The 24,505-nt window shown below is 36.7% G+C and overlaps 1 protein-coding gene and 1 pseudogene across 1 annotated transcript in view; both read right to left on the minus strand.

Annotated features, from left to right (window-relative positions):
* Positions 1 to 24,505, minus strand: part of ITGBL1 (integrin subunit beta like 1) — a 211,843-nt gene that overhangs the window by 143,392 nt on the left and 43,946 nt on the right. The window lies entirely within an intron of this gene.
* LOC116574685 lies at positions 8,215 to 8,334 on the minus strand (annotated as a pseudogene).

Raw genomic sequence — 24,505 nt, forward strand, 5'->3', positions numbered from 1 at the left:
TGAACAATGTTTGTTACATGTACACCCCTGAACAGGCTGATTTTTGTTTACTTGTTTGTATTTAGCCCAATTCTCCCTCAGGATTCTTTAATCTTTCAACTCAATAACTTTACAACATTATATTTTACTGTGGGTTGATCCATATTTTTTTCTAGGACACGTTGTTCCCTTACTACAGATTAAAGTGCACACCCATAGTTTCAACAAAGTACTCCTGAGTTATATCGTTGAAAAGCATCCCATTCCGCGTTTTTTCTCTTCCATAGGTACACCAATTACAGCTATGCTGGGTCTCCTGTTACCCTTCTTCATATACTATTTTCTCTCTAATTATTAGTATAACACTTGGATATTTTTCATTGTTTTCTTAATTTTCTTTGCACCTGATCGGCCTGAGAAGCATCTACACTTTTTTCTCCACATTCCTTCCTGTGGGCTTTTCTCCCTCCTATATCCCCCACATACACACACCCTCAGTGCATTTACTTTGTCAGAGGCAGCAGGGCAGGAAGCTTGAAGTCACAAACTCTGTACTGCTGGTGTACAAGTCCCCACTCAATTACTACTGTGTGAACTTGAGCAACTTATTTAACCTTTATGTGTATCTCAGAATATTCAGCTGTAAAATGTGAACAAAAACAATATTTGCCTTAGAGGGCTTTTACACGGAGTAAAACAGATGACAGCTGTGAAGTGCTGAAGACAGTGCCTGTCGCATCATAAAACACTATATAAACATTTGTCAAATCCTTAAAAAAATATTCTCTATTTTATTGTAATTTTATCCTTAAGTACCTGCATCTCTCCTTTGACTTCTTGTTGCCTAAAAGTGATATATCCATTAGCTGCATATAAAGAAATCTTTCTTCTTAATTTCATAACATGAACAATTATTCACATTTATTATAAGCTCCATAGTACGATTGTCTTTCAGGTGTTGATTTATTATAAGTTGTGTTTGTTATGTCCACGTTCTGTATTTATTTCCTGTATTATTTTCAGAGTTCATATGCTAAATTCTTAATTACTATCCGTCACTGAAGGAAAGAGATTTTTCCTACAATAATTATTTGTGAAAGGATAATGCAGAAAGGCACCAGATAAGTAAACTTTTCTATGAATATTGTTTAGTACATATGTGTAAATATTTTATTATTAATTTCTAAAGGTAAATTTGATAAACTAAATGTTACATGAATGTGTAAGTTGAATAGGTATGGCCATAAATTCTTCTGCCAATTTTTGTTTCTGCCAACAATTGTAAGTGAGTACTTCTTTTTTTTTTTTTTTAAGATTTTATTTATTTATTTGACAGAGATTACAAGTAGGCAGAGAGGCAGTAGGCAGAGAGAGAGGAAGGGAAGCAGGCTCCCCGCTGAGCAGAGCCCGATGCGGGGCTCGATCCCAGGTCCTGGGATCACGACCTGAGCCAAAGGCAGAGGCTTTAACCCACTGAGCCACCCAGGCACCCCAATAAGTCAGTACTTCTTGCCTTGCATTGTGTACGCTTTCCTTCTGCTTGAAAAGCTCCCCAGCTTGAAACTGGGAAAGGAACAGTTTCCAGGCTCCCATAATTCCATGTGTATATCTATTACTTCACTAGCCCATAATTATCTCCTTACATGGCCCTCTCCCCACTAAACAATTATCTTCTTTAGGACTAGGACTCTGTCTATCATCTTAATTTTATATCTTTAGCTCCTATCCAATTTTATGGCATATAGTAATTGCCCCTAAAAAATGTTTGACAAGGGGTACCTGGATGGCTCAGTAGGTTAAGCCTATGACTTTGGCTCAGGTCATGATTTCAGGGTCCTGGGATCCAACCCCGCATCGGGCTCTCTGCTCAGTGGGGAGCCTGCTTCCCCCTCTCTCTGCCTGCCCCTCTGCCGACTTGTGATCTCTCTATGTCAAATAAATAAATAAAATCTTTTAAAAAAATGCTTGACAAATACATAAATGGGGAAGGTTGCATAAAATTACTGTCCAGGTTTGCAACACTTGTCAATAGAAGTAGAATATGAATCCAGTTTCCCCCCTACAAATCATGTAACTATAACTTTCCTCAGTTATATCAATATAAATTAAAGGACTCGAGTCTAGGTCAAAAACCTGCTTCACATACTTGAAAGCATAATTATCCTTCAAATGACTCTTGCAAATAACCCTTATTCATTTGAACACTGATAAAATTACGGTATATGGTTTGCATAGATATTAATAATTCACTTCAATTCATATGAGATTTTAAAGCAGGTTCAAATATAGTTTCTGTCTCTAACCAAAGTTTGACATGGAATTAATAAACCCTTATGAAAGTGTTGCATAATTCTTTTTTGATTAAGCTCCAACTAACCAACTATAGATAATTATGAATAAAACTCAACTGCTCCTCATGCAAACAATCTTATAGAATCTCTTACTTCTTTTTCAAATGAAGATATAGACTTCATTTAGAGACCACTCTAAGGTAAAATGCCTGGAATTGATTATACTAATTTAATAGTTTGTGCTCCAAAGGACAATTTTGATTCTCTCAGGAAGGAGAAAAAGACTACTGTTTTATATGAAAAATACATATGTTCTAAAATCAATAGTCTTGTCTAACTAGAATCATGGAATCAACCTTGAATCTAGAAATTCAGTGAGATTATCACATTACTGCATGCTGAATGAAATAAATTGCCCAGCTGTCAAAATTAATTCTTCCATTTCAACTTAATTTTTGCCAAAGTCACACCATAGCAACCACATCCCCATTTTGTCACATACTGTTAGTCCTAATGGCTGAACTCGAAGCTTTTCCTTGCAATGTCACATAACTCTAAAGATTAAGCTATAAATATAATTATTTTAATCTAATATAGTTCTATCCCTTAAGATATATATTCTATTTTAAATACTTCCTGAGTTACTTGGCCAAAATTTGTTTCAGTTCTTATTGTTCTTTTCAAATAAAGAGATAGAACAGCCTGGAAAGCCAATCCCTGACTTCCAAGACGTGCTTTCCAGCAGTTAGAGCTGATATAATTTTTCTGTAGTCAGGGCGGTTTATGGTCAATTTGACTAGAATATTATGAATGTCACATATTTCAGGAGACTGATCATGGAATGCAACAAGGAGATACGATTTTAACAGTCATCTTTATACGCTCACCATCCCAGTAATATGCGTAATCACAGTAGGGAGAAAAACACTAGATGCTAAAACAGGTTTAGGAAGTAATGTGCTGGAAATCTAGATTATGTCCATCGTAGAAAAAAAAATCCACCTTCATAAGTGATGAGATAAAGAAAGGTTTATATATGAAAAGTTTGAATGCCATTGGTTTCTTAAATATGCACAAATATCATTTGTCCTAAGCAATTTTTAGGGAACTCTTAACACGAGATTACAATAAGTTAATGTGACCAGAAGTCATCCTCTGTGTTTAAGAAGATTTTGCTAGTGAATGACCATATAGGAAAATAATAGAGGGTTTATATCAATTTATTTAGAAATATTCATGAGGCAGAAAAGGTTAAAAAAAAAAGGGTCAGAAAGGAGAACGCTAACTTTCACTGAGTACCTATTATATACCAGGCCCTATAACAGGTCCTTCCCATTCATTAACACAATGAATTATTTACAACCCTGTGAACTGAGAACAAGAATGCTAACATGTAGACTCAGGGAAATCAACTGGCTTTTCTCAAATCATACAGTTTGATTCAAACCCAATATCCACGATCTTATCTTTTCTACCACACTTCTTTCCTTCAACAATCACTCTCAATTTTACCTCTTTCTAACATAACTTTCAGGAATGTACATACTCCATGACCAGTTACTTTAAAATTATGTCTGTTTAGAAATTGTGTTATATAATCTTACCTTGATTGCTCTGCTAGAGAAAAAGGATGTCTTTTTGTGTATTTTCTTTACTGCAAACTGCATGGTTCTAGAATTTAAAAAAAAAAAAATGCAACCTTGTACTAGTAATAATCCTGACATTAGGGAAGGAAGGGCAGTTAATATCGATCTTACAGGAAATACGGCTTTATCTTCCGATTATTTGCTTAGGCTGAATCTTTCTAAATTTAGGATCACCAACCTTCCCCAGATATCCACACTTAAGAACAAGGGAATAAACTGAAGGCCAAATGCAAAATCTGTATCAAGAACCTAAAATACAGAACTAATAAGAAAAACACACTTTGGAAACTCTATCCCAACACAAAGTAAGCCTACTGTCAATGTCTGATTTATAGCTCCTAAGAGTCATATGAGTTCATCCAGGTTGAACTTTAAAAGCCTGATTTTGAAGAAGGGCTTTGAATTGGGAAATCTCACAAGGAAAATGTTTTTGTAATTTTCTCTACTTCGGTTTTGAAAAATGAAATTGTCTTTAGAGAGTTTAGAACATGTTTTGTTTTTATTCTTGTTTGTGTTGTGTTTATTCTTGCTTGCTCTTATTTGTGAAGATTATGACAATTTTGTCCATTTCTTTTCCATTCTGGATAGATCTCAGGTGCTCAGGAGAGCTGTCAAATTATTCTTAAGGAATGAGTCTAGACCCAGATAATGTTTAGTTTCCACAGAGACATGCTCTGAGTTAGCCTAGATTCCAGCAAGTGAAGGAAGTTAAGGAAAATGTCTCTAGTCATGATTTTCACGGCAGTTTATGGATCTTTGGAAAGAGTCTAAAAGTTCAAACTAAATTAATTTGAACAGGATGGATGTCTTTTAAAATTTGACCACTAAAACTTTTGATAATTAAAATTAATATCATTTTAATTGTAGTCAATTTTAGATTGATTCTTGTAATTTTAGGCATTTGTTTTATGATGATGGTATTCAGCTCTGGCTTAAACTCAACTGAATGTTGGTATTAATACACAGTCAGTGAGAATATGGTACCTCAATTATGTATTGTTAATACTGCTTCTAAAAGGAGTTTTTTATTTTCTATTCCAAATTGTCCTAGGTTACTTTAATTATATATCTTCAAATAACCATGTAATAAAAATTGGGCCTAATGTTAGGAGTTAAGACCTAATATTTCTAGACTTCCACTGATAACTATAATCATCCTTTTGATAGTGAAACACTATTATTTAGATTCATTACTTTGATCGATCTTTCTACTTTATGAAAACAGCATTACAGAAAACAAAACATTTTGCAAGGTAACAGTTTGAAACTGTTTTTACATCAATATGTTCTCACTTAATAACTTCATATTCAGGGAAAAATTTCATATATTCAAGTACTTTCCTTTCCTCTTCCTAATCTTAAGTGCCAGGAATGGAAAAGGACTTTCTAAGGAGCTACACTACTTCGAAAATCTACAACAGGGATGTCGTTTGTAATCTATAGCACTGACAATTTAGAGAGAAGGAAAGATTAATATGCATTCAGCCTAAAATATACTGACACTGAATTCCAAAAATATACATAAGGATATACTTGGAATCCATTAAACTATAGCTAAGCATCTATTAAGCAGAACAATTGTGAACTTGATGATTTTTAATTTGACATGAATAAACACACCACTTGTCAGATAACATGAATATTTACTCTGTATGTTCTTAAAATAGAAATTAGCTTCTTAGATAAGTAGAGAATTACTGCAAATGATTTTTTGTGCTTATTTACCTTCTGTTTTTAAAAATGCACTTGCGGTACCTGGGTGGCTCGGGGGGTTAAAGCCTCTGCCTTCTGCTCAGGTCATGATCCCAGGGTCCTGGGATCGAGCCCTGCATCGGGCTCTCTGCTCAGTGGGGAGCCTGCTTCCCCCTCTCTCTCTGCCTGCCTTTCTGCCTACTTGTGATCTCTGTCAAATAAATAAATAAAATCTTTTAAAAAAATGCACTTAATGGTATCCAAACCATTTTTTAAAAAGTTAACATGTCTTCAAATAATTAACTTACTTCCAGGAGTTAATTTGAAAAGACTAGTTCTTTAAGTGGAGGTGTATAACTTATTTTCAAATGTATACTTTGTCTTTAATCTTTCAGAGCCATTTAAAAAGTATAAAACCTTCAAGAAAAGTCCAAACACTAACCAAGTGCCTAAATTACTTAATAGATAAGGTACATATTCAGCAAAACTACAAAGTAAATGGGTACTGCAGACAAAAACAATCCCTCTTTTTCAGTACACATCACCCTTCCAATTTTGTGAAAACCCACCCAATGAGCTTGACTTTGCATAATATTGATGGGTAATTTTTATTCTTTTCAGTCTACTGCTTTAAAACATCACAGTATCTGTTAACTAGACTTACTGTGGTGATAATTTTGTAATACATACATATAATGAATCATTATGTTTTACACCTGAAACTGATACGTTATATGCCAATTGTATCTCAATAAAACTTAAAAAGCAACATAATATCTACCCAAAGAAAATAGGAGGACCTGGATAAATACTTAGCAACTGAATAAGTGAATGAATAGTAATGATTATGAAAGCTAACATTGAAGTTTAAGCTACAAGAAGGAATTTTAGTCTAGCAGTGAAGTAGCAGAAATATCAAGCCCTGACATTTTACCATGTTAGCAATTATTTATGTTTCCTAAACTCTTACTTTTTAATTGTGTGAAGTAACATTAAAGAGCTCCGATTTAAACAAACTAGTATAAGTTTTTTCTTAATTAACAATTGAATCTAAAAATATAGTTCAGATACTTCAGTTGAATTTAATGATCTTGGCCATTGTTTAAATTTATCCTATTTGCCTCCCAACATCTTGAAACTCAACAGAATTTTCCTGTAATACAATCTTTCTAGAATGGATTGGGACTCTTCTAGTTGTTCCAACATCAATCTTTCTAGAATGGATTGGGACTCTTCTAGTTGTTCCAACACTAAAAACAAACAAACAAACAAAACAACAACAACAACAAAAAGAACAAAAGAAAGAAGAAAAAGAAATCTTCAGGGTGCTTCCAAACATCTGACTTTACTTTTCTTAGTCATTATTTTGACATGGGCTCAGACACAACCAAACACCAACATATATGTGGCTTGCCCTTCAAGAACTTGGAGTAGATGATTAGTCAAAGAAGAGCTCACTGGGAACTATTGCTGCTCACATACAACATGTTCCAGATATGTGTTTTTAGGTCACAAACTACCTTAATGAGTCAAAATCTCATCAGTATATTCCACAGACTCATGCCTAATTTCTGAAGAGTTGTTCAACAGCATTTGTGAAATCATGCAGCTCATGAATATTCATCATGTATGCTGAGTTACAGATTAGCTGAAATTTAGAGAATAAATTAATCTCCATGCTTGTGTTAAATTATTTGTAAACTGGGAGCTACATATGAAATTATCAAACATACACAAATAATTTTAAATGAAATATTAAAAATACCAAGATGTGAAATAAAAATAATATTAATTTCTATTACAAGGAAAAGGTCCTCAGAGTATACACAGTATAAATAAACTTTCCTTTCAGTTCTGGTTTTGGAGGTTCTCCCGTCAAAAGGAAAGGTCCTGGAAGGAAGGAAATAGTAGCAAAAACAATCTTAGGGGAGAACCTATCTAAATGAAACCCTGTGTGAAAACAAGGAGAAGAAAGATAACCCTGATACGCTGAATTCCATTATGCTTGGAAAGTAATTCCAAAAACCAGGAAGATAATTACTAATATCACTGAAATTACTCTTTAAGAACAGTCTGCAAAAAAATAAATGCCATTTGATTCTCTAACAATACAATGTCTAAATATATAGCCATTATATATCATACGCTTTTCCTTTGAACTTCATTTAATCATATTTCTACACTAAGTCTTAATATAGCAATAAGACTTGTCCAACATAAGTAACTATAAATTTAAATCTCACCATCTGTCAGTTTTCCTTCCTGTTACTTTGGTTGTCCTAGGTTCATTCTTTTTCAGATTACTCAAGAAGTATTACTGAGAACAAATTTTTGCTCATATAGAACAGTCTGTTCTCATATAGAACAGGCTGATCCTTTGATATCAGAAAGTCAGTTTTGTTGGGTATAAAATTACTGCCAGCCATGTTCTTTCCTTGATTATCTTAACTATATTAATTTATTCTCTTCTAGAATAAAACACAGCTGTCAAAATTCTGATAATAATCATATTTCCATTTCCTTACCTCACTTTTTTTTCCTAGATGCCCAAAGAATTTTCTTTTTCTTCAGCATTTCAGTAGTTATATTAAAACATATCTTGGTCTTCATTGATTTGAGTCAAAAATCTCAGATACTTGGTATGTTCTTTCTCTATATATTTTAATTAGCAATAATCACACCTCGGATAAACCTCATTGGCTACAATACTGCCACTGCACAAAGCTTCCATATATATTTTAAATCTTTTTCTTTCTTTTGTACACTGCAGAAACTTTTCCTTGAATTACACTTTTCAGAATCTGTTCTGTCCCTTGTTTTCATTTTCTTCTTTAGGGGTTCCTATTATCAATATTTTAGAACTTCTTTAGCTTTCTTCAGTATTTATCACTTCCACTCAAATTATTTTTATCTCTTTCTTCATTTCTTTCCCAATTTCAAAATGTTCCTACTTTTGGCCTCAGGTTTCTCTTAGGACATTATCCATGTGTTTACTTGCTCTTGTAGTTCTACCAGTTAAATCTTCATTTCTGAAGTATTGGTTTTTTGTTTTTTTATTTCTATTTTCTCCTGTATCTTAGCACATAACTTCTGAGCTTCCTACTTCTGTTTTATGATATTATGTTTTGCATTACTCTCTTAATGTCTTCATCTTGAAATACAAAGTTATAATTTCGATCTCTTCCATTAGACCTGTTCTTAATTACATCTAGGGATGTTATTTGTCTCCTTATATTCCTTTGTTCTGTAATATCTTACTATAAGATTTGGCCTCGATTTTTATAGAAAATTACTTTTCCTATAACTTTTAAGTTCAGAATATCTTTGTTACTTTCACAGAGATCCAGCTTCTATTTTTTTCTTTTTTCTTTTTTTTAAAGATTTTTATTTATTTATTTGACAGAGAGAGCACACAAGCTGGAGGGAACATTAAGCAGAGAGAGAGAAGCAGGATCTCTTGTCAGGGTGCCTGACATGATGAGACTCGGTCCTAGCACCCTGGCATTATGACCCAAGCCAAAGGCAGACATTTAACTAACTGAGCCAACCAGGTGACCCTGTTGTTTCCATTTGAAAAACTACATAAGGGCACCTGGGTGGCTCAGTCAGTTAAGCATCTGACTTTGGCTCAGGTCATGATCTCAGGGTCCTGGGATGGAGCTTCATGTTGGACTCCCTGCTCAGTAAAGAGTCAGCTTCTCCCTCTCTCTTTGCCCCATTCCCCCAATTGTGATCTCTCTTGCAAATAAATAAAATCTTCTAAAAAGTAAAAATTAAAATTAAAAACTTAAAAGAAACTACTTAACAATATCAGAGAATGTTCATGGTATAAATTTAGTATCTGAAAAAGAAACAATTTATTTCTAAGCAAACCATGGGTCAAATGAGAAATCACAAAGAAACTGGAAATATGTGAAGCAAAATAATGATAACAAAACAAAATAAAATTCTAAAATCAATGATATACTGAAGATTTCCCTTAGGAAGCTAGGAAGAGTGAAAAGTAGCACAGATAAATTAATAAGTATAAGAGCTAAAAATAAATAAAATTTTAAAAAACCAACTATAGAGAAAATCAGTGAAACCAAAAGCTAGTTTTTTGGAAAGATCAATGGAATTGTCTGATAAACAACATACACACTTAAAAATAAAAGAATATGCAAATTAGAATTTTAGGAATTATAGTTAGCATAACTATAGACTCCTTAAATGTTGAAAAGGAAAATAAGAGATTATGAACAGCTGTGTCCAAAATCGAAAATATAGATGAAATGGATGGGTTCATTGAAAGACAGAAATAAAAAAATCTGACAAAAGGGGAAAAATCTTAATACATTTTCTGTATCTGCTAAAAACACTACAGTTATAATTAAAGACTTCTGCATGAAGGAAACACCAGACCAGGTGGCTTTATTGGTGAATTCTATCAAAGATTAAAGAAGAAAGGCTCCTATACAAATCTTTCAGATTTCTAGAGGAGGAAAAAATACTTAATAACCGATTTTATGAGGCCAGCAACATTGATAACAATGCCCAAGATACAAGAACAAAAAAACTGCAGACTAATAATTCATGAAAAAATATTAACAGATTGAATCCATACATATTTTAGAGAATAATACTTCATAATAAACTGAGTCTTATCCCAGGAATACTCAAAAATAAAACTAGATAATTCGCCACGTTGACAGAATAAACCATATACCATCACAGTACATGCAGAAAGATCATTTGACAAAAATTCAACACGTACTTGTGATAAATACTCTCAAGATCATAGTAACAGAAGGGAAGTTTCTAAGTCTGCTACAGGTCATCTACAAAACCCTGCAGCTAACACAACATATCATGGTGCAGGGTTCCTAACACAGAGAACAAGGCAGGAACATCTATTCTCCACTCAGTCCAACATACGCTGGGGTCCCAGCCAGTGTAATGAGGCAAGAAAAGGGATGAAAAAGCATCCAGATAGGTAAGTGAAATTGAAAACTATCTTTTTGCAGACAACTTGATTGTTTGAGAATCTTCTACTTAAGAAAAAAAAAAAAAAAAAGCTTCCAAAGGAAGTGAATTTAGCACATTTGCACGATAACAATCAATGCACAAAAATCAAATATATTTCCATATACTAACAACAACATATTGGAAAATGAAATCAGTAATACAATCCATTTAAAATAGTATCCAAAACCATGAAATACTAAACATGCATACACTGAAAATTGCAAAATACCACCAGGATAAATTACATTTCATAATTTTGACACTTACTATAAAGGTACCTTAACCAAATAGTGCAGTGTTGGTGAAAGGAAAGAAACAGAGATCAATGAAGCAGCATAAAAGTTTTGAAATAAACCCACAAATAGATGGTCGATTGATTTTTGACAAATAAGAAAGAACAGTTCATTCTTATCTCTCACTTCACAGATCCCTTTCTCTCCACCAAAGCCAGAGTGATAAATTTAAAACAAATCAGATCCCAAAACACACTCTTGCTTAAAATCCTTTAATAGCTTCCCATTATTCTTGTGATGTGACACAAATTTCCTGTCTAGACGGAGGCGACTGGGCTCTGCCAGCTTCTGATTTCCTGTTCTACTAACTCTCCTTTGATCCTGCCCTCCTGGCCTCCTTTCTACTCTTCAAACACTCCCAGTTACGCAGGCATGGGCTTCTCCAATTTCATTATTCTTTTTGCCTGCACTACTCCTTCCATAGACCTTAGCATACTCGGCTCATTTTCACAATTTATTGTCCAGTACAAATAGCATCACCTCCGAGAAAGCTGCCCTGATCAGTCACTCAGAAGTAGCTTTTCCTGCCACAGTCACATGTCTTTTGTAAAATTTCTCCTAGCTCACCCTCTGAAATTACTTTACTTGGTTTCTTATTTATTCTTTCCCCTCCTAATCTAGAATATAAGTTTATGAGAGCAGGGACTGGATTCATTGCTATATCCTAGTCCCTAGAACAGTACCTACTACATAGTAGGCACTTAAAAAATCTTAGTTGATTAGTGAATTTAGTTAGAAAGAGTTAGCTTCTATTGCTTATAAGTGTGTGTGTGTGTGTGTGTGTGTGTGTGTGATACACACACAGATATATATACATATACATAAACTTGTATGTATGCATGTGTGTATATATATACACATACATATAAATGTATTTGTATGCATATGTATGTATATAATACAAAATAACCCATAAATCAAATAATTATATATATTATATATATAGTTTTATATATTTATATAAGTTATATATAATTTATATATAACTTCTATAATTTTTATAAATTATATACTTCATTTATATATCAACAGCTGGAAGACTAAACATGAAGTTGATATTAGTTTATTTCTGGGATGGAAAATAGAATGAGGTATTACTATCTAAAGAGGTCTTCAGTTTTATCTGTAAAGTTTTAATGTCATAGGATGAGCACTTTCTAAAAAATTTTTTAAATTTTTTTATAAACATACAATGTATTATTAGACCCAGGGGTACAGGTCTGGGAATCGCCGGGTTTACACACTTCGCAGCACTCACCATAGCACACACCCTCCCCAAAGTCCATGATCCCACCCCCCTCTCCTGATCCTCCTCCCTCCAACCCCCTTCAGTTTGTTTTGTAACATTAAGAGTCTCTTATGGTTTGTCTCCTTCCCGATCCCATCTTGTTTCATTTATTCTTTTCCTACTCCCCAAACCCCCCACGTTGTATGGACGAGCACGTTTTCATGTGTGCACATGTCACCTATCTTAATAGAGTAAATAGAAATAACACAAGTGAAACCCAGCAGACTACAGCCTTCTCTGCCTTCTAAAGAAGTGACACATATTCTTTAGAATGCTTAATACTTTGAAAATCAAATACAAACTTAAATACACTTGGAATGACGGAAGAATAAGAAAGAAACCCACTTTTTTTCCCAGATATTAAACTAGTAACCACTGTATTGGTAGAGTAGCCTCAGGACAAAATGAAGTGGCCAGGAAAACAAGTAGGAGAAGAAGCTTAAGAAAATGTAAGTTTGAGTCAGTTTCATTTTTATCATGGACAGGATGACCCCAACTGACTTTTATATAGTATGTGTAATTTTTCCCCCAACAAAATCCTTTCTTAAAACTGTTCTAGCTAACTAATTAATAGTAAACAAGCTTTTTGAACAATGCTTAGATGAAGGGAAGGAATAACAAACTATAAGGGCACATTGACTGGAACATAAATGACATAAAGAAGACCATCCCTTACGACGAGTCGTTCTAGTCTACACAACATCCGATTCTATTTTTGAACACTAAAGTCTTTTTATGAACATATTTCATCTTAGTAAAAAAAAAAAATACTTTCTAACAGCCAAAACTTTAAAATGCATTGGGTATCTTTTTTTTTTTTTAAGATTTTATTTATTTATTTGACAGACAGAGATCACAAGTAGGCAGAGAGGCAGGCAGAGAGAGAGGGGGAAGCAAGCTCTCCACTGAGCCGAGAGTCCGATGCAGGCCTCAATCCCAGGACCCTGAGATGATGACCCGAGCCGAAGGCAGAGGCTTAACCCACTGAGCCACCCAGGCGCCCCTGTATTGGGTATCCTTGCAAAGAAAGGTCTTCTCTACAGCTAGAGGTGTTCAAAACGTTTAGACAAGCATTTTTAATGGCAATGTGTGGAACTCTAATCATAGGTAGTTCATTCACTCTTTCATTCTTTAATTCAACAGACACTGAAGCAGTGTCAGATGCTCTGAAAGACGTGGGGAGCCCATACATCTCTGAGTTCTGTCTTCCATAGCTCATACTTCAGTAGAGATGACAGATATCAATCAAGTAACTACACAAACACATGTAAAATCACATCAGTGGTGATAACTATATGACCAAATTGGTTGGCCTAATGACCATCAACGTCCTTTCCAAACATGAGAGGGCTTCCTTTCTTTGACATTCCCTACTTTAGGTATCAAGCTCCAGTGTCCTATTTTAAGATTTTTGTTGGAAAATCACTGGAAAAAGAATGAGTGAGAAACCACTGACTCTTCCAATCCATCTGTATCTCTCACCAATAAGAGAACTGAATTATTTCCTTTATAAAAAGTAAATCATGGGGCACCGAGGTGGTCCAGTGGCTTAAGCATCTGACTCCTGGTTCTGGCTCGAGTTGTGATCTCATGTGTGGTGGGTCATGAGATTGAACCCTGTGACAGGCTTCCCACTCAGCAGGGGGTCTGCTTGAAATATTCTCTCTCTCTGTCCCTTCCCCGCTAAAATAAATAAATAAATATATATATATATATATATATATATATATATATATATATAAAAGTAAATCATGCTGGGGCAATGTGAGATGATTATATACAATCTAAAGTATATCATCGATGATATTGTGGCTTAGGTTTTTTATTTTTTTATTTTATTTTTTTGTTTTAGAAACAGGCTATGCTCTTAATTGGGATAATTTCCAACATGAGAGCAATTGTTCCCGGCTCTATAGCTTCTGCCAAATGTGTTAAATTAACTCCAGAGTAGAGAAGAGATGGCAAAAGGAAAAAAAAACCACTGAAAATAGGTTTTTGTTTTTTTCCCCCCTTAATCTCATTAGAAAGGCATAGATCAATCCCATTTGACTGCAGTGAAAATGGTTCTGTCACCTTCTCCCCACTCTCGCCCACACCGGACCAGGGAGTAACGACTCATTTGGCCACAGTCTGTAATTCTCAGCCCTCGCCTCTCACCTCCACCACACAGACCGGTCTGAGGAGCAGCGAGGAAAGCTTGGGGGAAAGTCATCATCGTCCCGCAGCAATTGCTCACTGGCGGTGGGGAATGGCTGTCCCTCCTACAAGCTGGTCCTGAATCACGGGGACTGACGCACACTGGTGCCGGGACAGAACTGAAGATCTCTATCATGCAGCCACACACACACAAGCACATGGCTTTATTTTCTCTGATATCCACAGATGCTCGAAGAGGCACCTGGTGCACAGCCATTTAAGTTCAAAGTGCCATCGAGAGAATAAAAATAAGTGACCCTGAACGCGAACGACACATACTCCTCCTGTGAAAAAGCAAAGTGTTTCATTTTTGACATTTGAGAAGTCGCTTGCATTAATAACAGGTCTCTGGTTTCCTAACAGGAAAAACAAGCAGGCTTGGGGTAGCATTCCTCTGGAGCAGAGGGTTCGAGGTCGTTAAAGGTACTCAGTGCTCTGTCAGTATATGCTATCTAGATAGTAAAACCTCATGAATTGGACATTCAGCGAGCAAAACCACTTTCAGCTACCAATGCCGTGGGTGGCACACTGTGCCCTCCAGGCCATCTTCTCAACCAAGGTCATGGGCCAGAAAGGCAGGGAGCCCAGCTCCCACGCAGAGGACCGGGGAAGGTCTGCCAAGGAGAGGAAGTCATAGGAAGACTGAAAAGGTGACTTTGTTTGCCGCCCAGCCCTGGTCTTCTCTCCCCATGAATAGGTAATTTAGGGTCTTTCGCAGATTACTGAAACAGTCCCAGCCCTGAAACCAATTTCCTAAAAAATCTTGGATGTGGGACCAAATATTTCAAGGGCAAAGGAACCAGGGTGAGCAATCACTTTTGCTCACAGAACAGATACGTTCTAGGAAAGGGAGTGAAGGAGCAGATTTTCATAAAGCAGCATTATTTTTATTTAATTTATACAAGAGTAAAAAAAAAAAAGAAACCCCTGCAGGAAATCTTTGGATGAGAAATGACTGTGGACCGAGATGTGCCCACGAGCGCTCTGTTGCGGGACAACCAACCCCTCTCCTTCCCTTCGAAGACGTTGCTGCATTTCCCTAAGACTTTCTGTCATGGCTCCTCTTCACTGCTGTGCTTTGCCCCCTTGTCTGCCTGCACAAAACCATGTCTTCCTGTGTCTGTGTTTAAAACTCCTCAGATCTTTTTTATTATGTTCATTAAATCAAACATCACGAGAGCAAGGAGCCCTAACTGGTTCCTGGCACCCAAAACTACGCAGGTGAGACACAGAAGATACGAGACCATAGCAGATAATAAATATTTGCTGACTTGAGTAAACCCCCTTCAATGTCCCACGTAAGAGCTTCATCACACAAGCATATTTGAGCTTAATAAAAGGAAAACATTTCTAATAGCCAGAACTGTTTTAAATGCATCAGGCACCCTTGCGAAGAAAGGTTTTCTCTGTTGCTCCGGCTTCTCAGCAAATCACTTACTTCTCAGCTTAAATTTGCTCTCCTTTTCCTGCATTTGCTAAATCCCTTGGTTCCAGTGAGTCAGCCTTGTGATGTCTCTCACATCCTGCGAGCATCCCCATGGAGTCAGCAGGACATCCTGAACGGGACAGTGATTATCCTTTAAGAACATAATTAGATGCCGTCACCTCCATGGAGCTATGACAATGGCAAGATGGAAGCTGACACATGATTTGGCTGTGTTTCCTGGCCAAAAGATTGCTTCTTTAATTTTTATCCGGGAGGAACACTGGGTTTCCTCTACCATTTGCCACTATTACTCGCATTTCAAGGGCTTGAGCTGAAACCTTCTGATTCCAAGATTAAAACAAAGCAAAGCTGTCCTCTAAAAAGCACTGCTAAAGGTCCACCAAAAAATAGAAGATGTTTCTGAAAGATCATGTCACCTGAAATTCTGATCATACTAAAGCACTGATCGAACACATTCTTATCTTCTTTCATATCAGAAAGTTTTAACGGAGTCCCACAAACATTTGTGTCTTTGATCGAGTCTTAGAGGCTTCTATATTGTGTTTCAAGAGGCAATATGATAGCACAGAGAGAAAAGTAGATGAAAACAGGAGAACTTGAACGCTAGTTCTATGCAATCTGCAGCCAATCCTTCTCTTTCCGGGTTTTGATTCTATCCCCAGTAAAATAAGCCTAATCGTTCAACCCTTACCTCAAAATGCACATGTACAAGCTCACAGATGACATACTACTCCATGCTCATAAACCGCTGTATACATGCATGACATACACTCATGGGACCGTCCTATATTGACGAGGAAATACACAACTTAGCCCATGAGACACAGATGACGCTTTCATCCCTTCTGCTAAATGGACACACCGTTAGCATCAGTATGACCATTGTCATAATCAGAGTATCATCCAGAGATGGTTTACCACAAGGATGCTACTAGAAGCTTATCAGGACTGTGCCATTAGTCCTAAAAATAACCATAGAAGTAGATGTTAGTATTTACTGTTTGCATTTAGGAAGGAAATCTGAGTAGTTTACCCAGATTATTACTAGGAATTAAACTTTCGTTTGACTTCATAGCTCCTTTTCTTAAAAAACAAGAGAGAAAGAGAGAGAGGGCTCTGTAGGATACCATATTGGACAGTTCAAGTAAACACCCATCACTACATATATTTTTATTAGGCAGGTCTGGGTAAAACATGCTCCCCTGAGCACAGTACTCTGTATCAAACATAGGGGTATCAAGATATTTTTTGTGGGGGTCTGGGTAGCATCTACTGTATTACCTTCAAAAGGTTTATTCCCAAAATATTCCCAAGATTCTCTTGATAGTCCATTATGAATCTGAACATATTTATTTTTAGCATATGTCACTAATTTTATTTTCTAGGTGTATTACCTTCTAGGAAAAGGAGGATCTTATCATGTATGCATGGGTGAAGGGATTACAATAGTCAGTTTCAAACATCAAGAACAGTCTTCCTAATGCATGGGAAATCATTAAATCACTTCATTTTATGTGTTTATTTTATGTGTATTTTATTTGTTTTATGTGTTATATGTATTTTATGTGTTTATTTTATTTTATGGTTTATTTAAACCATCTCTTGTTAAATCACTCTACTGTACACCTGAAAATAATAAAGCAGTGCATGTTCACTATATTGGAATTAAAATTTTAAAAACCTGGAAAAAAAGGAAAAAACACTATCTTCAATCTGTATGTCCAAGTATGCTTGTTAAGAGAGTGAAGCAAGTCATAACCTCAATGAATTAGCTGCAGGAACCCAACAAGAGGGTTGAACAGTTTTCTAACCCGCAAAATGGAGACTATCAAATTAAACAAGACAGTGTTTATAAGGTATGAACACGGTGCAACACCTAGTAGGCACACAACTAATGGATAGTCTTGTTACAATAATAGTAACATAAATTCTACCCATGACTATTTGACTTGGACTTTGTAAGGGAGAGTCATTTTTTCTTAAGACCGAAGTGCTACACACTTGAAGGTTTCCTAAGTCAAACTGAGAATATGTCCTCAGCAACAGTACTCATCAATAAACTGTCCTTCTCCCCGCGAATTGGCTTCAAATGCTCCCTAAATTGAAGTAATTCATCTAAGCCAATAATTAACGAGAGGTTCTGAATGATGAGAGAGGCAGCACTGATAGGATTAAGACAAGCCTGCCTGTTCCACAGGAGATGGCATCCCCTGATAGAATTCTGAAGGTGACTCACCCTGTTTGGACAGATGACAGAATTACCTGAGGGAGAAAGAGACAAATTAGATTTATCTAACAAAATAACTTGGAGTTGAATGTTTATGTTAATGTGCTTGTTAATGATGATTTTTGACCAAGCAATCCCCATGCTGAAAGATTGCTTCAAGACAAGAGGTATCATTTCATGGTTCCTAAGAAGAACCTATAAACTAAAAAGAAACATACAGGTTTTGCTAAAGAAGAAGAGATATTGGGAGTGCCTGGGTAGCTCAGTCATTTAAGGGTCTGACTTTTTTTTAACTTTTCAATGTGTGTACATAGTTATGTAATACACTTTTCAATATGTATATATATATATATATATATATATATATACACACACACATATATATATATTTTTTATTTTAAAGATTTTTATTTATTTATTTGACAGAGAGAGAGAGATCACAAGTAGGCAGAGAGAGAGGGGGAAGCAGGCTCCCTGCTGAGCAGAAAGCCTGATGCAGGGCTCAAAGCCAGGACCCTGAGATTGTGACCTGAGCCGAAGGCAGAGGCTTAACCCACTGAGCCAGCCAGGCACCCGTGTATATATATTTTAACGTTCAGTTGCATCTGACTCTTGATTTCAGCACAGGTCGTGATCTCAGGTAATAAGATTGAGCCCCACATCAGGCTCTGTGCTTAGCAGGGAATCTGCTTAGGATTCTCTCTCTCTCTTCCTCTCCCTCTGCCTTTCCCAGGGCTCCCTCTCCCTCTCTCTCTCTCTCAGTAAATAAATAAAATCTTTTAAAAAATAATTAAAATAAAAAATAATTAAAATATCAATTAAAAAAAAGAAGAAGAGACATTAGCTTTCCTGGCCGGAAGCTCCTTTCCTATTACCCTCATTCAACATCACATCCGTCTCTTAGAAACAGCAAAGGCACAGCCATTTCCCCAAGTGTGGGAGAAGAGGAAGGAGAAAGTGTTAGTGGTGTTTCAAGGCAGACTCCAGGCAGCTCCCCTCAGTGCCCCACACCAGGACCTGACACGGGAGAAGGAAGAAGATAGGACGGGCTGGGAAGGCAGTGCTGCGGGAACCCAGCAGACCACCGGTCCATCGTGGGACACTGCCGCTGTGCGTGTCAGCCACAGGCAGAATAGCTCCCTATCCAGTCCCACATGCAAACATTTTAGTACCATGTAAGCCCCTTAGAGTTTACTTGCAAACCTAGGAAAAGAAAGAATCCTAAATGGGCCAAGATCAACTTTCTGCCACACCGGCTGAATTACAGAAGTTGGTACGCAACTCATAAGCAAAATGAAATGAGGTTGTGAAGACATAACCTGTGTTTCTGGAACATCTGAGCCTGGGACTAAGATCCCTGTCCACTACACGTGTCTAGATGAACAGTAACGGTATCATGGAGGGACACTGACAGTGTGGACAAGACAGTGATTCTCGAAGTTGGCTCCGTACTGCGGTCACCCGGGAGTTTACAATCCTGATGCCTCATTCGGATCACAGACATTCTGATTTTGCTGGTCGGGGATGCAGCCGGAACCTCAGGAATTAAAAGCACTCCCAGGGGACCGGTATGAACAGTGAAGATTGAGCACCGGCGTTCTAAGGGAATGTATAAATTTTATTTTCTGCTGAAGAGATCGCCAAATCCTGGGAAAATAAGGATATGCATCAATGGGTTGTGAAGAGAAGGCCTCTAGGTACCCTTAGTGGCGTTCAAAAGAGCTACTTGTCTAGGTTTTAAGAGCGGGGCAACGCAGGTTCTCTCTGTGATCATTGTCTCCCTGTGCTGGGAATTCAGTTTTCTCATCTTTTGCCTGAAATGTAAATATCAAGTATTGCTAGGGGCAGAAAGAGGCAAATGGGCGTTGGCATGTCCACAAGTATTTCCTTTCTTCTCACACCCAGAATGAGCGAAGAGAAAAGCCACATTTCTCCCTGGTGACCAACAAGGCTTCCTGTCACCTTGGCTCCAGGAACATTGGCCACAGAAACTCTTGCAAATAAATGTCAGGAGAAGCTTCTGAGCCAAAGTTCATTTTATGCCAATTTGATTTCACATAGTCTAGAGAGGAACAAACTTTCTTTCTAAAAAATAAATATCTGCAATTGGTCCACTATCTACACATAATGACGTTCAGCAATTAAGTGATTATTCAGGAAACCTAGGAACCAGCCAGTTTATGGGAAACACTTTGGACATAGTAATTAAAATATTTCCAGATATTTTTATCCCTAAATAACAGAAACTGAGAGGTAGTATGACAATTAGCAAAGACCTCCCTGAATGAAATCTATCTAAACCCAGAAGAATTTTCCCTCGATTTTTAATTCAAAGACTCCCATGAGGAACATAAAACATGAGATAATTAGCCTGTGGGTTATTGTGATATCTAGTCATTACCCAAAAAATTCTTCACCTTTTCTTTTGCTCATGCCTATTGTGAACCAGAGATTAGCAATGGTCTCAAAATGCAGCTAATTACCAGCTGAAATGTTATGGGTTTCCTTGAGCAGAAACCGGAGTCAAATGCAAATCCGGTGAATCGTAGAGATGAGCTTGACTAGTCTGGTTACAATGTGGTCGTAAATACTACTAACTCTACTGGAATTTCCAAAATAGACTTTACCCGCTGATACTTCCATATCCATGCCTCATTTAGACATGGTAATCTAAGTCTGAGGAGTAGAGTATTTTTTTAATCACTATTGTCTTGTGGAAAGAAAAGAGGAAAATTCAGAGAAAGCTTGCCTGGAGAAGGATCTTCAAAACCCCAGATTCAAACAGAATTCATAGCCCTGTTTAAACTATTTCAAGAAGTACAAGATAAACCAAAATTAGCTCTATTTTTAAATTCTCTTTCTCTAAAGAAAAATCAAAATAATTCCGAGACCAGAAGAACATAATGGAAAAGAGGGGGAACAGATTGTTTTATTTTCTTCTGCAACAATATTTCAGTCTTACAGTCAAAAAGACAGCATCTAGGTGTGGGTGTATAATTGAGCTAATCAGGCCTTCCACGTTGTTATTCTCTTTGATGCACATTTAAGTGCAGCAGTAATAACTAATGTGTTCTAGAAAAAAAAAAAAGGGAACTGAAAAAGGTAGAAAGCCTAAACTGCATTTCCAGCGACTGACGGTAAACGAACTGTGCTTTTTTAAAAACATCACCGAGAAGACCAGCCTGATGACTCATGGCAAGTGCTTCACCTGCATTCAAAGATGTTGTTTCCCTAAAGATGCTGTTTTCCAAGTTTGTTGGGCTGTGGACTGCAACATTGCCATTAACCGCGGACTCTGCTCTCTATCCTGCTATTGAATGCAGAAATGGGCCTGCAAGCATCACCTCTATGGACAGCACCTAGATTGTCAGAGCCGGACAACAGGACCAGAGCAAAAGAGAGACATGACAAATGCCTCTGGAGCTTCTAGAAACCCAGAGAGTCATCCTGGCAAGCGTCAGCTCCTGGGGCTGGTTTTTGGCTAACACAACTTGCCAAGAACCCATAGTCCTCAATTGTTTCCTCCCTCTCTGGGGGAAACACCCATAACTCATGACAATATTCCTCTTACTACTAATGCCCACCATTTGTTCTCTATAAAGTTCTGTGTACTGTCAAAAGCACTCAGAGTTTTATTTCAGGATAATCTATATATCCAGTGTGTGAGCAAAACCTATATGTACTCCAGCGCGTACAGCCAACTCTGTATCTTCAAAAACACACAATGGATTTATAGCCAAATTGACTGATGCCAATATTTTTAAGTGGAGTCACCCATTATTAAGTATGCTAAGTCTGCACCGTGGTTTCCAGAAAGAAAAACAAAATCATCCACATAAGTTAATCACCTTGTTCTACTGAAAGTGCTTAGTTCCTCAAGTTTGCTTTAAAATAATCTTGTAGAAGAACACAGTGGGGGTTTGGGGCAGTTCTTCTCTGTAGAGAACAATATTATAAATTCCTACAATCCTTTTTATTGGATGGTGATCTTACGTTGGTTGCAGTTTGTATTTTTATATTTGGAAGGAATATGGGAGCCCTCTGGTGGCCAATATTAACGGGCTTCTTAGTACAACTCAGATTCCCCTAACCTGGGCAATTGGGAGCCAAGTTGGGTGCAAGGAACTGAGTCATCCAAGTTCAGGTACCTAAGAGTGTGCTCACATGTCTTCATGTTTCTAAGATAATATTTGCCGGGGTTGTTTCAGACTCAAAGCTAGACTTTCATATAAAAAAGGTATCAGAGAAATTGAAATTCAAATATGGAATGCAGGTAATTTTGATGACAGCTACAGAGGAAAAAAATTAAAGATATCATATTAATAGATAAAATTTACTATATTTATTTTAATATATTGTAAATATTTATCTCTCCCCATACAAATGACATCAAAAGAAGAAACGGGAGACTTTAGGAAATTAACTCCTAAAAAGGACTCCTAAATAAAAAATAATACTACTGATTAGAAATGATTCACTAAGGAGAACTTTAGTGACCTGGAGGAATTAATGCACTTCCAAAAGTAATTATATTTTTGCAAGGGAGATACTTTTTCACAGGAGGATAGTAAGTCATGGTAATTTCAGTGATGGAACTTAGCAAATTGTTAATGATGTCAACAATGTTTCAGCCACTTTCAGATGCACATTTCCCTCTACCTTCAATCCAGAAATAAATGTGTATTTAATTATTGAGCTTATATAAACCAATCAGCACATCTCTCTACATAATGCAGAAACACGGGGATACGTCGGGAGGGATATTTATATACAGGCTAGTTCGCCTCTAATTTCAGAAGTGTCCTCTTTTATATATCATTACATGAAAACACAACATATATTAAGCATAAGAAATGTTTAAAAATCTCATGATACAAAGCAATAATAATGCAGAAAGTATTACAATTTAAGGTATTATAATTTCATGTAATTAAATTTAAACAAATTAATGTTAAAAACTAGTTTTTAAGTTTTTAAAAATGTATACACACGCACACACACACACACACACACACACACACATACCCCTACCTGCTCGGGACAGTACCTTATTCCCAGTTACTGAAGAAAAATAGAAATAACTATACAGTATTCCCTATAAAGTTGTGCTTTGAGATCAGGAAGTATTGCATGTGAGACATTTTCCAAGATCACTTTAATCTAGAATATTATTAGTCCAAAATAATTACCACAGATGTGAATAATACATCCTGATTAAAAATTCATTACTTGTAGGTCAATTTCAGAACTTGATTTCACAGGGTCAGTGCTTCTCCATTAAGCTGAAGCATAATTATGAAAGACCATTTAAAAGCCTTAGGCTTACAAGTACAAGAGAATTAGAAAGGCACAGAAATTCTAGCCCTAACTCAAATGCTAATTTTCCTTCATAAAAATCATTTAAAGGAGTATATGATTTCCCTTTAATTGAAATGATACTTTCTTAAAGACATAATAAAAAAATTGGGAGAATTTTGGTATCTTGTCATCATCGTCGTCATCATCATCATCATCAACATCATGGTCTATGTATGACATGATTTGGATAATAAAGGTCTTATACTTTGGTATACTCAAGAATCAATCACATGGGAGGCTTATGGGGTCTCCAGGCTCCATACCCAAAAATTCTCTCTTAGCAAGTGTTACATTGTACCAGCCTTATGCCACAACAGATGTGTACCCACCAGACAGTATTGTCACCTTCCCAGGATACGCCACATTTTTTACAGCTGGCAGGAGAGAGGCACACTTTTTCATCTTTATACCTTCCAGAGCCCTCTGCACACTCCCCAGAATAGCATCATTACCCACTACCTGTTTGTTAAGCACAAGCATGCAAGATTTTTAGGGAAGGAAGAAATTCCAGACAAAATGAATGCAGGACAAATGAAAATATTTCCTGCCACACACATGGGCAGGACACCAAGCCACTGCTATATCCTGGTGCAGGAAACACCCAAGCAATTCTTGTAATATATTCTGAATGCAGCAGTCAGAGATGCAGGGACTGGGAGGGGACCTGGGCATGTAGATCAGCTCAAGGGAAAGTAATCATAGATGAGAACCCACATACCCCAGAACATTCAGAACAGAAAAGGGGTTGTCTTAGCATGTCCAGGCTGCTATAATAGAGCACCCAGACTGAGGAACTTATAAAAACAAAAACACATTTTTTTAATCTTTCTGGGGGTTGGATGGTCTGAGATCCAGGTGCCAGCAGATTTGGTATCTGATAAGGACCCCCTGCCTGGTTCATAGACTGCTGGCATTTTGCTGTGTCCTCATGTGGTGGAACAAGGAAGACCGCACTCTGGGATCACCTTTATGAGGGCACTAATCCCATTCATGGGGCATCTATCCTCATGACCTAAACACCTCCCAAAGGCCCCATATGCTAATATATTCAGGATTAGGACTTTAACATGTGAATTTGGGGGGA

Source organism: Mustela erminea, chromosome 15 (genome assembly GCF_009829155.1).
Source record: "Mustela erminea isolate mMusErm1 chromosome 15, mMusErm1.Pri, whole genome shotgun sequence".
Classification (NCBI taxonomy): domain Eukaryota; kingdom Metazoa; phylum Chordata; class Mammalia; order Carnivora; family Mustelidae; genus Mustela; species Mustela erminea.